This window comes from Ceratotherium simum, unplaced genomic scaffold (genome assembly GCF_057802395.1).
Source record: "Ceratotherium simum simum isolate JZ-2026a unplaced genomic scaffold, ASM5780239v1 HiC_scaffold_44, whole genome shotgun sequence".
Lineage (NCBI taxonomy): Eukaryota > Metazoa > Chordata > Mammalia > Perissodactyla > Rhinocerotidae > Ceratotherium > Ceratotherium simum.
In genome coordinates this window covers 990,101-1,002,900 of record NW_028261260.1, presented here as the reverse complement: position 1 = coordinate 1,002,900, position 12,800 = coordinate 990,101, and the positions used below count along the sequence as shown (strand labels likewise).

Here is a 12,800-nt window from a genome sequence, read left to right as displayed (position 1 = left end):
GTGTACCTGAGAGGGAGAGCGGGAGCTGGCTGGCACTCTGCAGTCCTTGACTCTGCTCTCCCTGGATGACCATCAGTTCCTGGAGAAGATCTGCCTTCCCTTGAGGCGGCTCCTCCTGTCCTGAGAAGCACGTTACATGATCTAACATTTGTTTAAAAAAGAACAATGACATCCTTAACACCTGATGTGTCGTGTCCCCAGAAGAATTATCTGCTTCCCCAGAAGACTAGACAGTGAGCAGCTGGGACTGAGTTCTGACCTAGGAAGGAAGGACGCTGAGGGCACAGCTGTCTCCCCTCTGCCGGCTCCTTCCTCTGAGTTGTGGCCGTGATGGGGCCACAGCGTTGGGGACTCGTGCAGGTGACAACGCTCACATGTTTGCCCACCATATTACATTTCTTATGGTTGAGTGGTTAAAATGGGAGGCTAGCTGTCAGTTTTTCTGACGATTTCACTTGCAGAAATGTCTTTGGACAAAGAAGTTTGTTTCCTTAAGTTCTGATTTTTATAATCAATAACAATAGTTAAAATACTTATTTTCTTAATCTCATTGGCATGCAAAAACAAACAAGTCACTTGGTTTTCACCAAATTGGCCACATTTTCATTAAAACTTTGGAAGTATTGCTGTTTGAGGTAAAGAAAGCATTTGGGAAGAACAATTACCCTTAGATAATATCTTCCCAGATAAATGTACAAACACATAGTTATGAGCCGTTCTGAGGGTCCTGGGAAATCCAGTTTGAGTTCTACAATGGATCATCTGAAGTAAGGTTAAATTAGTAATTTTCTAAGGAGTTTGCAAGTAAATATTCACGTCGCCTTCATCAAATAGGTCTGGTGATTTAAATGAAGGTTGAGCTTAATGATAAAAGTTTTCAAGAGACTGAGAAATATTAAGTAAATGTACTTAAAACAAAAAGGTGCAAATCAAAGTAAAGCCTGCCATTATCCTCTTTAAAACAGAGTCACAGTAGCACTATTGTCAAGGTATGAGAAGGAATAGAAATGCTTTATAAAGTCAATTCTTCACTTCTAAAGGACCTAACGTGACATTCTAGAAATGTCCATAGTCTTTCACTCATCTAGATTAAAATTGCTCAATTTATATTTTAAAGACTAATGTATCTGAGGGCAAAATATTCAAGGTCAGTGTTTAATTGTTTTTCATTGTTGCAAAGTACATGGGTATAAAGTGTGGCTGAAATCCATGGTCTTGGAGAAGAAAAATATATAGAACTTATTTATCACTCTCACAGCATGTCCTGACTTCATCCTACAAATATCCCAAGAATAAAGCCTCAGTGAATTCCATTCTGTTCTTAGATATGACATCTTTCATTTCTAATGAATATTCTCAAATTAGGCTCTAGCTAGTAATTATGTTCCTGATGCAAATAGGCAGTAAAAAAGAATCCATGCTTGATTAACTCAGGCTCAAGAGGACTACTTAGAACCAAAATTTGTTTTTTGCTTTGTTTTTCTTTATCGATTTATTTCTTTCTCCTCAGTGGAGTCGGCAGATAAAAGACACAGAAAGCTGAGAGACTGGAGGGCAGGGTCTTGAAGAATGTAGGATTTCCTAATCTTCCAGATCTTTTTTATCTTTAAAATTCTGTGATTTTTGCTGTTTATATAGGAGTTCATTTTTTTCATTATTTCTCATAGTGATCATAATAGTGAGACTAACAAAACTTAACACCTGTGGAACATTTTTTGTGGTAAAAATTTATGTCATTCTGACAACTGTTAATATTTTAAAAAGCCACTAAGAGATAACCTGATGCTCAGAGGATTATTAGGGTGGTGAGATTGTTCTGTACATAATGGTGGCTACATGTCACTATATGTGTGTCAAAACTCATGTAACTGTACAACACAAAGAGTGACCCTTAATCTAGGGACTGTAGTTCATAATGTGGGAGATCAAGATTTGGCCACCTGAAATCTATCTCTTTACCTTGGTTGTTTTCTCTGAGAACATTTGACCTCCCCCACTAACTGCCTAAAGAATTTGACATAGTAACTCCTTCCTGGAACAGATCTTCTGTCTGATGGCTGTAATATAATGTGTAATAGATGTTACAATAGAAAAGGCACCAACAAGCCCATCTTCTCAGAAGTTCTGTCTCTGGCCACATTCTTTGGATGGCCCTGCAAGGAGTTGCCAGACAGACATTTACATTTATACGGGAAATCTCCATTTGTAAAGGTATCTCCCTCTCTGTATTTGGGAAGAGGGCATGACCTCATTCCTAGAAACTTATCAATGTGAAAAATGAGGTCTTAAATCTGCATAACAGCCTTACTCTTGTTTACTGTGCTTTAGTGATAATCTCCTGTAACTGACTCTCCCCACCCCCAACATCCTCCTTTATCATTAGCTGAACATGGTATTTAAGACGAGAATTTCTGCTATTGTGTTGAGAAACGCAATGTCCCTGCTTTCTCCCATGTATACATGTTATTAAACTTGATATTATTTTCTCCTGCTAACCTGTCTTGTTAATTATTTGGGCAGCCATAAGAATCTTAAGGAAAAGGGCAGAGGGAGATTCTCTCTCACTTCCCCAACAATAACAACGTTTCAATATTGTTCATTCATTATAACAAACGTATCACACTAATGCAAGGTGTTAATAACAGCGGAGATGGCGCTTGGGAGAGAGGGGAGAGGCAGTACGGTGGGTGTATGGAGCTCTATGTACTGTGGGAGATCAAGATTTGGCCACCCTGAAATATATCTCTTTACCTTGATTGTTTTCTCTGAGGGACATTTGACCTCCCCCACTAACTGCCTAAAGAATTTATACATGGTGGCTCCTTCCTGGAACAGATCTTCTATCATGATGGCTGTAAAGATAATGTAGGATAGAGGTTACAATAGGAAAGGCACCAAGCCTCTTTTATCAAAAACTCTGTGTCTCCTGACCACATTATCTATAGATGACCCTGAAAAGAATTGTTTTCCTGCCCTCTGAAGTCCCAAGCCACTACCCGCCCCAACACGCTCCTCGCCTTTAGCTGCGATACTTAAGCAAGCAGCTTAGACAGAGTGACGAGTTGCTCATTTCTGAGTTTCTCCCATGTATACACGTTATTAAACTTGGTATTATTTTCTCCTGCTAACCTGTCTTGTTAGTTATTTGGCCAGCCATAAGAACCTTAAGGGAAAGGGCAGAGGGAGACTCTCTCCCTCTCCCGACATACTATCTGTTCAATTCTCTGTGAATCTAAAGCAGTATTGTTAAGAATAAAGTGTTTAAAGATTTTTTGAAAGGCACCGAAAGGTGAGCTAACACTGTAGGGCATCTATTTTGTGCAGAAGGGCAAGGAAGAAGAAGATGAAATGATTTAAAAGTTCACCTTGTGACAGTTTGAATTGTGGTGTGTTTCTGAAGCCTTAGACAAGGGCAGGACATAGAATTTGAGACAGGAATGAAATAAAGGAGAAGGAAGACATCAGCGTGATCAGACCTGATCAATTAATATTTAGGACAAGTTACTATATTGGATGGATTTGTTTTTATTTTCTTTGCTTTTTAGAAACCTTACACCTTTCTATGAAAGCCACACGTGCACAGTGTCAACAGGTATGTTTCCTACCGAGCGGCAGCTGCTTCTCTCCCTCTGCATCTTCTATTCCTTCCCCCTCCTCTCACCACCTCTGACTGATGGTCGCTGTGTCTATCTCCCTTCCTTACTCTTCCTCTCTCCTATTTTTTTTTTTTTTTTTGCTTTATCTTTGTGTTTCTTTCTCCTCTAACACATCAGACTAACCATAACCTTCCTGGTCATTGTTTAGTTCCACTGAAGGTACTCAGTGGTTTCCATCAAGAAATGATAGATCAGTGTTCTGGGAAATTTTTCTCTATTTCAGCTACTTCTCCACCCTCAATCTAAAGCAGGAAAATTTCTTGAACGTTGAGCCAATTTTTATATTTTTTTCTTTTTTGAATCCAAATTTCAGAGCTCCTGGTCATATTGGAAAAATTCCTGAAGAAGGCTACCTGGAGTTGAGCCGATACTTCTTCCTATGGCCATAAAAAAGAATCCTTATTTTGGCCATGGGGCCTCAGGAGAAGCCCTCGTGAGAGAGGAATCCACGCTAACCCTATGTTGTACCTAGGACTGGCTTCTCCTAATACAGTGGTTCTCGAACTCCAGTGTGCATTAGAACTGTGTGGAGGTCCCCTACAACACAGAATGCTGAGCCCATCCCAGAATTTGTGATCCAGTAGGATGGCGGACCCAAGAATTTACATCTCTGATCATTTCCCAGGTGATGCTGCTGACCAGCCACACATTGAGAACCACCGGCTTAGAAATCTTAGGTTTCAAAGGATGCTTTGCTAGAGCAGACAGCCAAAACTATCAAAATCTTAATCAAGATTCACCAACAACTTGAATGTGTTGACATTTGGATCTAGAGGCTCCTGAATTTTCAGAGACTAAAGCAAAGATTACTCTGAGTTCAAGGTTTGTGACTCTCCTAAGTGTCGCCCAATTCCTTTGCTTGCTTCCGTCAACCCCTACCTGGCTAGAAAAGAATATTAAAAACAAAGCCAGCTTTGATTATTTAATCTTCAGTCAATTAAGACATTTTTGAGGAAGATTTTTTTGACAGAATAGCCCACTTTCTTTTATCTACACTATTGGAAATGAATTATTAGTGATAACAATGGTTATTTACTGAGGACCTAATATGTCTCAAGCCCTTTACAGACTTTTATTGCTCTGCTTCTCAGAACCCTACGGCATCCCAGGTGTGTTTACTGTTTCTCCACCACTCCTCTAATGAACCCCCCAGACCACACTTATATTTGACTTCACTATGCCTTCTCTCATTTAATTTAGCAATAGAGTAAAATTACAGAAGAAACTTGAAGGGGCCTTGAGCCCCAGCAGGAGAAGGTCTAAAGTCTATCCAGGACAAATGCCTTAATGTTTGTTTCTGAGAAGTTTCCAGGGACAAATGCTCCACTAACTCCAGAAATCAGTTCTGATATCTCTAATCAATGATATACATTAATTAATTGGTTTTTATTGATTGGTTGATTGTCTGCTATATTACTTTGCCATATAATAAAATTTTTCTTTGTGTTATTTAAATAATTTTCACTTTATATCCACTTTTTAAATTTAGCCTTCTCTGGACTTCCTCATACATTGAAGATGGTAAATGTCACCTATTAGCATTTTCCTCTTCTGGTTAGATAACCTCAGTTTCTTTACTGTATTAAAAATATTTAATAAGGCCGGCCCCATGGCTTCGGATCCCGGGCACGCACCGACGCACAGCTTCTCCGGCCATGCTGAGGCCTCGTCCCACATACAGCACTAGAAAGATGTGCAGCTGTGACATACAACTATCTACTGGGGATTTGGGGGAAAAAATAAATAAATAAAATTATAAAAAATATATATATATTTATAAGTGTTGTGCTTTTTTTCTCCAGTTCTTCTCTAGGTTCAATTTATTGGGTAGTATAGTGGAAAGGTGACTTCAGAGGTCCTGTGTGGTAAAGAATCATCTTTGTACTGTATTCAATGTGAATAAAATATATTAGTTTTGTGTTCAGTCTAATCTGGAATCTGAACCTTTCCTTCCATCCTCCCTCTATTGTCTGGAATAGTTAATAATCCCAGACCTAGAGTTTTGCTTGTGGAAAGTGTTTGTTGTTCTTGTTGGTTAGTTGGTTTAACCATCTAACAATTCAATTTATTTAGTAGATATGTGAGTTTTCCTATTTTATGTTTTTTTGTGTGTCAGTTTCAGTATATGGATTTTTTATAAAGTGAATTTTGACCTTTGCTGTCTAATTCGTAGTGCTAAGTATTTCACAAAATGATGTATCTCGTTAAGATCTAAGCACTCTGTAGAGAATACTTCTTATTTGATTTCTGATACTGGTCATTTGTGTTTCATTTCTTTTTCTTTTCCTTAATCGGTTTTGCTAGTGGTTTATTAACATTATTAATATTTTGAAAATAACTTTTAGCCTGATTTATTTCTTTAGTATTTTTCTATTTCATTGATTCTTATCTTTATTATTGTTTCCTATCTGTATTTTTTCCAGTGTTATTCTCTTTTAATTCTTGAGACAGAAGCTGAGATTGTGGATTTCCTGTCTTTCTTCCATACTCATACATTCATTTAAGGCTACATACAGATGTAGCTGGTATCTCTTGTCTTCCCTAGTGTATTTCTAAATTCTGTGCTGCAAGCCATGTCTGCCCCATAGCGTCTCCAGCCCATGATCTGCAACCATGCCAGCCTTTGTGTGTCTCCATCCCTCTACCTGAAGCTCATATCTTGTGTCGAGTGTCACCATCTCATATGACTGCAGTCCATGTCTGCCCTTTTGTTTTGTCAAGATTTTCTCTCCCCTCTGTCCATACCACCTCTCAAAATTCTCCATTCCTTGTTCCTGTAGCCCTTGCCAACCCATATGAGTTTCCATCCCTTCTCTCTAAAACCCATGTCAGACAACTCATGTCGTTCTCTCAATTACCTGCAGCGCGTATACTTTCCTCTAGTGTCTCTATCTCCTGTGCCCACATTTTATACCAGACCACACATGCCTCTCTCATTCCATGTGTCTGCATCCCTTTCCATCCCTGAGCATGTCTGTCCGCTGTGCTTCAGCCCATGCCAGCTCGTGTTTGTCTACATTCTCTGTGCCTCCAGCCTATCTAGACAACCAGTGTTTTCATTTACTGTTCCTCTAGCCCCTGTCTGAACTCGTGTGTTTCCTTACCCTGTGCCTGTAGCCCATGTGTGCCTCAAGTGTCTTCACTCAGTGTCCCACGCTTGGGTGTCATTCACTTGTTAAAGGACATATTGGTTCCTTCTAGGTTTTGGCCACTGTGAATAAAGCTGCTTTTTAGATGTTCTTAGGGGTCTGTGTGTGGATGTATATTTTCACAGTAGTTGGAGAAATACACTGCTGCACAATTGGTGCACCATATAGTGACACTATATTTAGCTTCACAAGAATTAGCAAGATGTCTTCTTAAGAGGTTGTACTGTGTGTATTCCCATCAGCAGTGAATGAGATTTCCTATTGTCCTACATCCTCACCAGTAATTAGTATTGTCAGTTTTTGGGTTTTAGCTATTCTACTAGAAGAGTAGAGTATCTCATTGGTGTTTTAATTTGCTTTTTCTTAATGCACAATGCATTTTATTTTCCAATAATTTCTTGTTGTTGAGAAATTTATATTTGCTTATTTGCCATGTATATATATATTTTTGGTAACTTGTCTATTCATATTTTGGTCTATTTATTTTAATTTGGGGAGTTTGTTTTCTTGTTGCAGTATTTGATTGGTTCTTTGAATATTTTGCATACAGGTCTTTCTGCAGATATGTGTTTTACAAATGTATTATCCTAGTCAGGAGTTTGTATTTCCACTCTGTGAATGCCGTCTGTCCCAGATTGGATAGTTTAAACTCAACCAAGTCCACATGATCAATTATTTTCTTCATGGATGGTGCTTTTTGTGTTGTATATGAAAACTAATCATCAAACTATAAATCATGAAGATTTTCTCCTGTTTCCCAGAATGATTTTTACAGTTTTGCATTTTATTTTAAGTTGATGAGTGATTTTGAGTAAATTTATGTCTAAGGTGCAAAGTTTGTGTCTTTGTTCATTTATTTCCATAGGGTCATCCTTTTGTATCATCACCATGGTTGATGATGACTAGAGACTAAAAGACTAAAGACCTAAAAGACTATTATTTTTTATGTTGGAGTGCATTTATTGTCCTGACCAAGATCAAGTTGTCTGTATTTGCAGAGGTCTTTGTGTGGACTTTCCATGATTTTTCATTTACCTCTCTGTCTATTCATTTTATTTTTTTATTTTTTATTTATTTTTTAATTTTTTTAAATTTATTTTTCCCCCAAAGCCCCAGTAGATAGTTGTATGTCACAGCTGCACATCCTTCCAGTTGCTGCACGTGGGATGCGGCCCCAGCATGGCCGGAAAAGCAGTGCGTCGGGGTGAGGCCGGGATCTGAACCCTGGCCACCTGCAGCAGAGCGCGCACAACCAACTGCCAAGCCATGGGGCCGGCCCTATTTTTAAAATATCACGGTTGCAGATCCCGGGCGTGCACCGAAGCACGGATTCTCCGGCCATGCTGAGGCAGCATCCCACATACAGCAAATAGAAGGATGTGCAGCTATGACATTCAACTATCTACTGGTTCTTTGGGGGAAAAAAATAAATAAATAAAATTATAAAAAATAAATCACGGTCTCTTGATTATTGTAGTATTGTAAAATATCGCAGTCTCTTGACTTTGTAATTAATCTTGAAATTGAGAAGTGTGAGTTCATCAATTTGTTCTTCATCAGGATTGTCTAGACCACTCAAGGTTTCAAATGAGTTCTTCAATATCTACAAAATAGCTTGGTGAGATTTTTATTGGAATTGCACAGGATCTTTAGATCAATTTAAGAAGAATTGACATCTTAATAATATTGTGACTTTTGATCATGAGCAAGGAATATATCTCAATTGATTTATTTTTTCCTTTATTGCTTTTAAGAGTGTCTCATATTTTTTTTCCACAGATATCTGTAAATATTTTATTGGATTTACACTTGAGGATTTCTTTGTGTATGTGTGTGTGTTGTTAACGGTATTGTTTCATATTCCAATTATTTGTTGGTATATAGAAAATCAACTGAATTTTGTATACTGAATTTGAACCTCTCTTCATGATATCTCTATAAATTCCCATCTGGGCACAGAACAGGGGCCTCCGTTTCTGTTTGAACATCCCAAATCATGGCATTGAATAATCTGAATACTGAATTTCAGCCATTCACCAGAACTGCCAAGGCACACAGCCACCACTAATACTGCAGTTACAAGCCTTTTCCAAGAGACATGCCCTCGGATTCATTAAAGAACGCCTGTTTTCCACTCGGCCTGGCAGTGGCAGTTTGGCAAGAAGACTGCAGAGCCCTTACAGGCTTATTCCTAGAGCTGAGCCAAACTCTCCCTGTCTTCCATTGTTGAAACTGAGTCTGTGCAGAACCTACCTCAGCTCTAGGAATTAAGGCTCTCTCACACATAACTTCCCAGACACACTGCAGTTACCAACCTTTTCTGAGAGTCATTCCCTCAGATTCACTAAAGAAAGCCAGTTCTCAACTCGGCCTGCCAGTGGCAGTTTGGCAAGAAACTGCAGAGCCCTTAGAGGCTTGTCCCTAGAGCTGAGTCAAACTATCTCTGTCTTCCATTTCTGGATCTGAAACTGTGCAGAACCTCCCTCAGCTCTAGGAATTAAGACTGTCTCACACACAAATTCCAAGACACACTGCAATTAAAAGCCTTTTCTGAGAGGCATTCCCTTGGATTCACTAAAGAATACTGGTACTTGACTCGGCCTGCCAGTGGCAGTTTGGTGAGAAACTGGAGAGCCAGATTGTATGTATAACTGAGATCAAATGGTATTTATCTTTCTCTGTCTCAGTTATATCACTTAGCATAATGACCTCAAGGTCCATCCATGACATTGCAAATGGCAAGATTTTTTCATTTTTATGGCTGAATAATATTCCATTGTAAGTATATACCCCATTTTCTTTACTTTTTTTTTGTGAGGAAGATGAGCCCTGAGCTAACATGTGCCAACCCTCCGTTTTTTCCTGAGGGAGACTGGCCCTGGACAAACATCCGTGCCCACCTTCCTCAACTTTATATGGGACTCCATCACTACATGGCCTGACAAGTGGTGAGGCAGTGCGCACCCGGGATCTGAACCCCGGGCTGCCACAGCAGAGCACACACACTTAACCACTATGCCACCAGGCCGGCCCATACCACGTTTTCTTTATCCACTCATCTATTGATGGACATTTAGGTTGTTTCCATATCTTAGCTATTATAAATAATGCTGTAATAATCACAGGGTTGCATATATCTTTTCAAGTTAGTGTTTTCATTTTCTTTGGATAAATATACTGAAGTGTATCTATTTTTAATTTTTTCAGGAACCTCCACTGTCTTTTCCATAGTGGCTGCACCAATTTAAATTCCCATGAACAGCACACAAGGGTTTCCTTTTCTTCACATCCTTGCCAACACTTATTATCTCTTGTCTCTTTGATGATCACCATCCTTACAGGTGTGAGGGGATGGATCTTTGTGGTTTTGGTTTGCATTTCCTTGATGATTAGTGACATTGATCTCCTTCTAATGTACATGTTGGCCATTTGGATGTCTTCTTGGGACAAATGTCTACTTAGTCCTTTGCCCATTTTTCAATTGGATTGCTTTTTTGTTATTGGGTTGTATGAGTTCATTATAAATTTTGTTATGGGTTGTATAAATTTTTTATAAATTTTAGATATTTAACCCCTTATCTATACATGGTTTGTAAAACTTTTCTCCCAGCCTTTTGATTTTGTTGGTTGTTTGTTTTGCTAGGCAGAAGATTTTAAGTTTGATGTAGTCCCATTTGTTGATTTTTTTCTTTTGTTGTTTGCAGTTTTGGTGGGATATCCACAAAACTATTGCCAAGACCAATGTCGAGGAGCCTCTTCCCTATGTTTTCTTCTAGCAGTTTTACAGCTTCAGGTCTGAGAATGCCCAAAAGGCCAGGAGGAGCAATGTCCCTTTTTTTCACAGCTGAACAGATTCAGTCTCTCATTTCTCTATCAAGAAGTTTTGTTCAGACCTTATAAACACAATTCTTTCCAATTTTAAGCCAAATTAAAAAGGTCAGCCTGGCCCCTTCACTCCAAAAGTGCCCCCTAGCCTCCCCTGGTCTAGGAAATTCCCCCTGGGTTTCTCGTTCCTAGGAATTCCCCCCTAGGTTCCTCTAACCTAGATTATGTACCAGTACACCCACCCTTAAGACACCTAGCCTTAAGCCTTGAAAACAGCTCAAATAAATTCTGAACTGTTGACTTACAATAAGGAGGTCCAGGTTTCAGGAGAACTCACTGGGGTCACCTGAAGAATGCAGTGATCTGGAGGGCACAGTGGGCCCCTATTGGTACCCAATGCCAGTTCAGTGTAGATTCCAGGTGGTCTCTGGTGGGTTTCTCTGAAATCCTGCCATGACTACACCAACAAATGTCTACATAAATAATCCATAATCAATGTATAAATCAAAATTGGAGTGAGTTTATTATGAGCCGCCTTTTGAGGACCATGGCCCAGGGCCTTCCTTCCCTAAGGAAGGAAGGGCATCAACGAAGTGGGGTGTACAGAGCGGTTATATGCTGTCAAAGAGCATGTATCACATAGGATTGTAATGTCCCTTTTACTATAGCGACAAGATCGCCCTGTCAGACTGCCCTGCCAGAATAGCTATTGATGGACACAGCAGGGAGCAGGTCTGCTGTCTCGATGGGCTTGGCTGGTGTCAGGTCTGTTGTCTCGAACTAGGTGGTCACAGGATGACTGCAGCAAGCAAATCCTAGCTTAGGGAGAAATGCTCATGCTTAAGGTAATGCCAATGAGGGCATCCTTATCTTAAGGGCATATTCTCTTCTCTTTGGGACATGGGAAAGCAGATACACAATGCAGGCGACAGGCCCTTTTGGAAAAACAAACTCTGGCCAAATTAGTTTTACCCCAAATGGCTTTCTCATGTGCTCCAATATATCCTATTGCTTGCCATTTATTTATCAGTTCCTTAGTACTCATTGTGTGTCTGTTATGTATACAGAATATGTAATATCCTGGGGAAAACAGGGGTTATAGGATATAGTGTCTGCAGACAAGGAGCTTATTACCCTACTTGGAAAATAACTACATTTCTTTTTTTTTTTTTTGGGAGGAAGATCAGCCCTGAGCTAACATCCATGCTAATCCTCCTCTTTTTGCTGAGGAAGACCGGCTCTGAGCTAACATCTATTGCCAGTCCTCCTCCTTTTTTTTCCCCCCAAAACCCGAGCAGTTATTGGGGCCGGCCCCAATAACTACATTTCTGAAATGCTAAACAGAAACACAGCAGAGAAAAAGACATGCCTCAATGGTCGAGGAAATGCCACAGCAAATTTATTAAGTGAATGAAAAACAGCGACAATCAGCACAAATGCCAAGAAAGCTCTGGAGTCTCAAGCTAGCTCAACTAGCTTCTCACAATAAAGCAAAGATTCAGCACTGGTTCTGGAGAGGCCTTGATGTGGACATATGGTGATGACTTTGAATTCCTCCGAGGAGAAATTTTTAAATACAGGAAATAATGTGTGATTATTCTAACTAAACATAGATTTTTTTTGTTTTATTTATTTATTTTTTCCCCCAAAGCCCCAGTAGATAGCTGTATGTCATAGCTGCACATCCTTCTAGTTGCTGTATGTGGGACCTGGCCTCAGCATGGCCCGAGAAGCGGTGCGTCGGTTCGCGCCCGGGATCTGAACCCGGGCCGCCAACAGCGGAGCCCGCACACCTAACCGCTAAGCCACGGGGCCGGCCCTAAACGTAGATTTTTAAAATGTCAAAAGGAGTGGTACTCCTGGTGTGTTATTTCTGAATAACAGCTGTCATCGTCTTAGCTCTTTCCGCATAGTGTTTGCTCCTGCCTCACACCAGCCCTATGAACAGGGCCAGAGCGGGTATCATTCCTGATTTCCTGATGAGAACGCTGAGGCCTTGTAAAGTTAGGAGATCTGTCTGGGCGCCAGTATTGATGATATCCTAGGATTTTTGTCTACTCAGTATTTTTCTTTATCTTCTGTAATTGCCATTATTTCAATATAACTGATAACTTTCTACCTTGGTTTTTGAAATGAAACCCACAAAGTTTGTGGGTATCTTTTGGTCCCT

The 12,800-nt window shown here is 39.8% G+C and overlaps 1 long non-coding RNA gene and 1 pseudogene across 2 annotated transcripts in view; one reads left to right on the top strand and one right to left on the bottom strand.

The window, feature by feature from the left end:
* The window catches only part of LOC147911268 (peroxynitrite isomerase THAP4-like), a 61,041-nt pseudogene extending 60,578 nt beyond the window's left edge, over positions 1–463 (bottom strand). Inside the window, exons 1-2 of the transcript XR_015551280.1 lie at positions 260–463; positions 7–141 (exon numbers count right to left, since the gene is read on the bottom strand). The product of XR_015551280.1 is annotated as a peroxynitrite isomerase THAP4-like (transcript). The remainder of the gene's footprint in view (positions 1–6; positions 142–259) is intronic.
* A 2,880-nt stretch (positions 464–3,343) lies between these two features.
* LOC147911267 (uncharacterized) lies at positions 3,344–4,261 on the top strand. Its single transcript, XR_015551350.1, has 2 exons — positions 3,344–3,592; positions 3,970–4,261. It is a non-coding gene; the product is annotated as an uncharacterized LOC147911267 (long non-coding RNA).
* Positions 4,262–12,800: the final 8,539 nt, after the last annotated feature.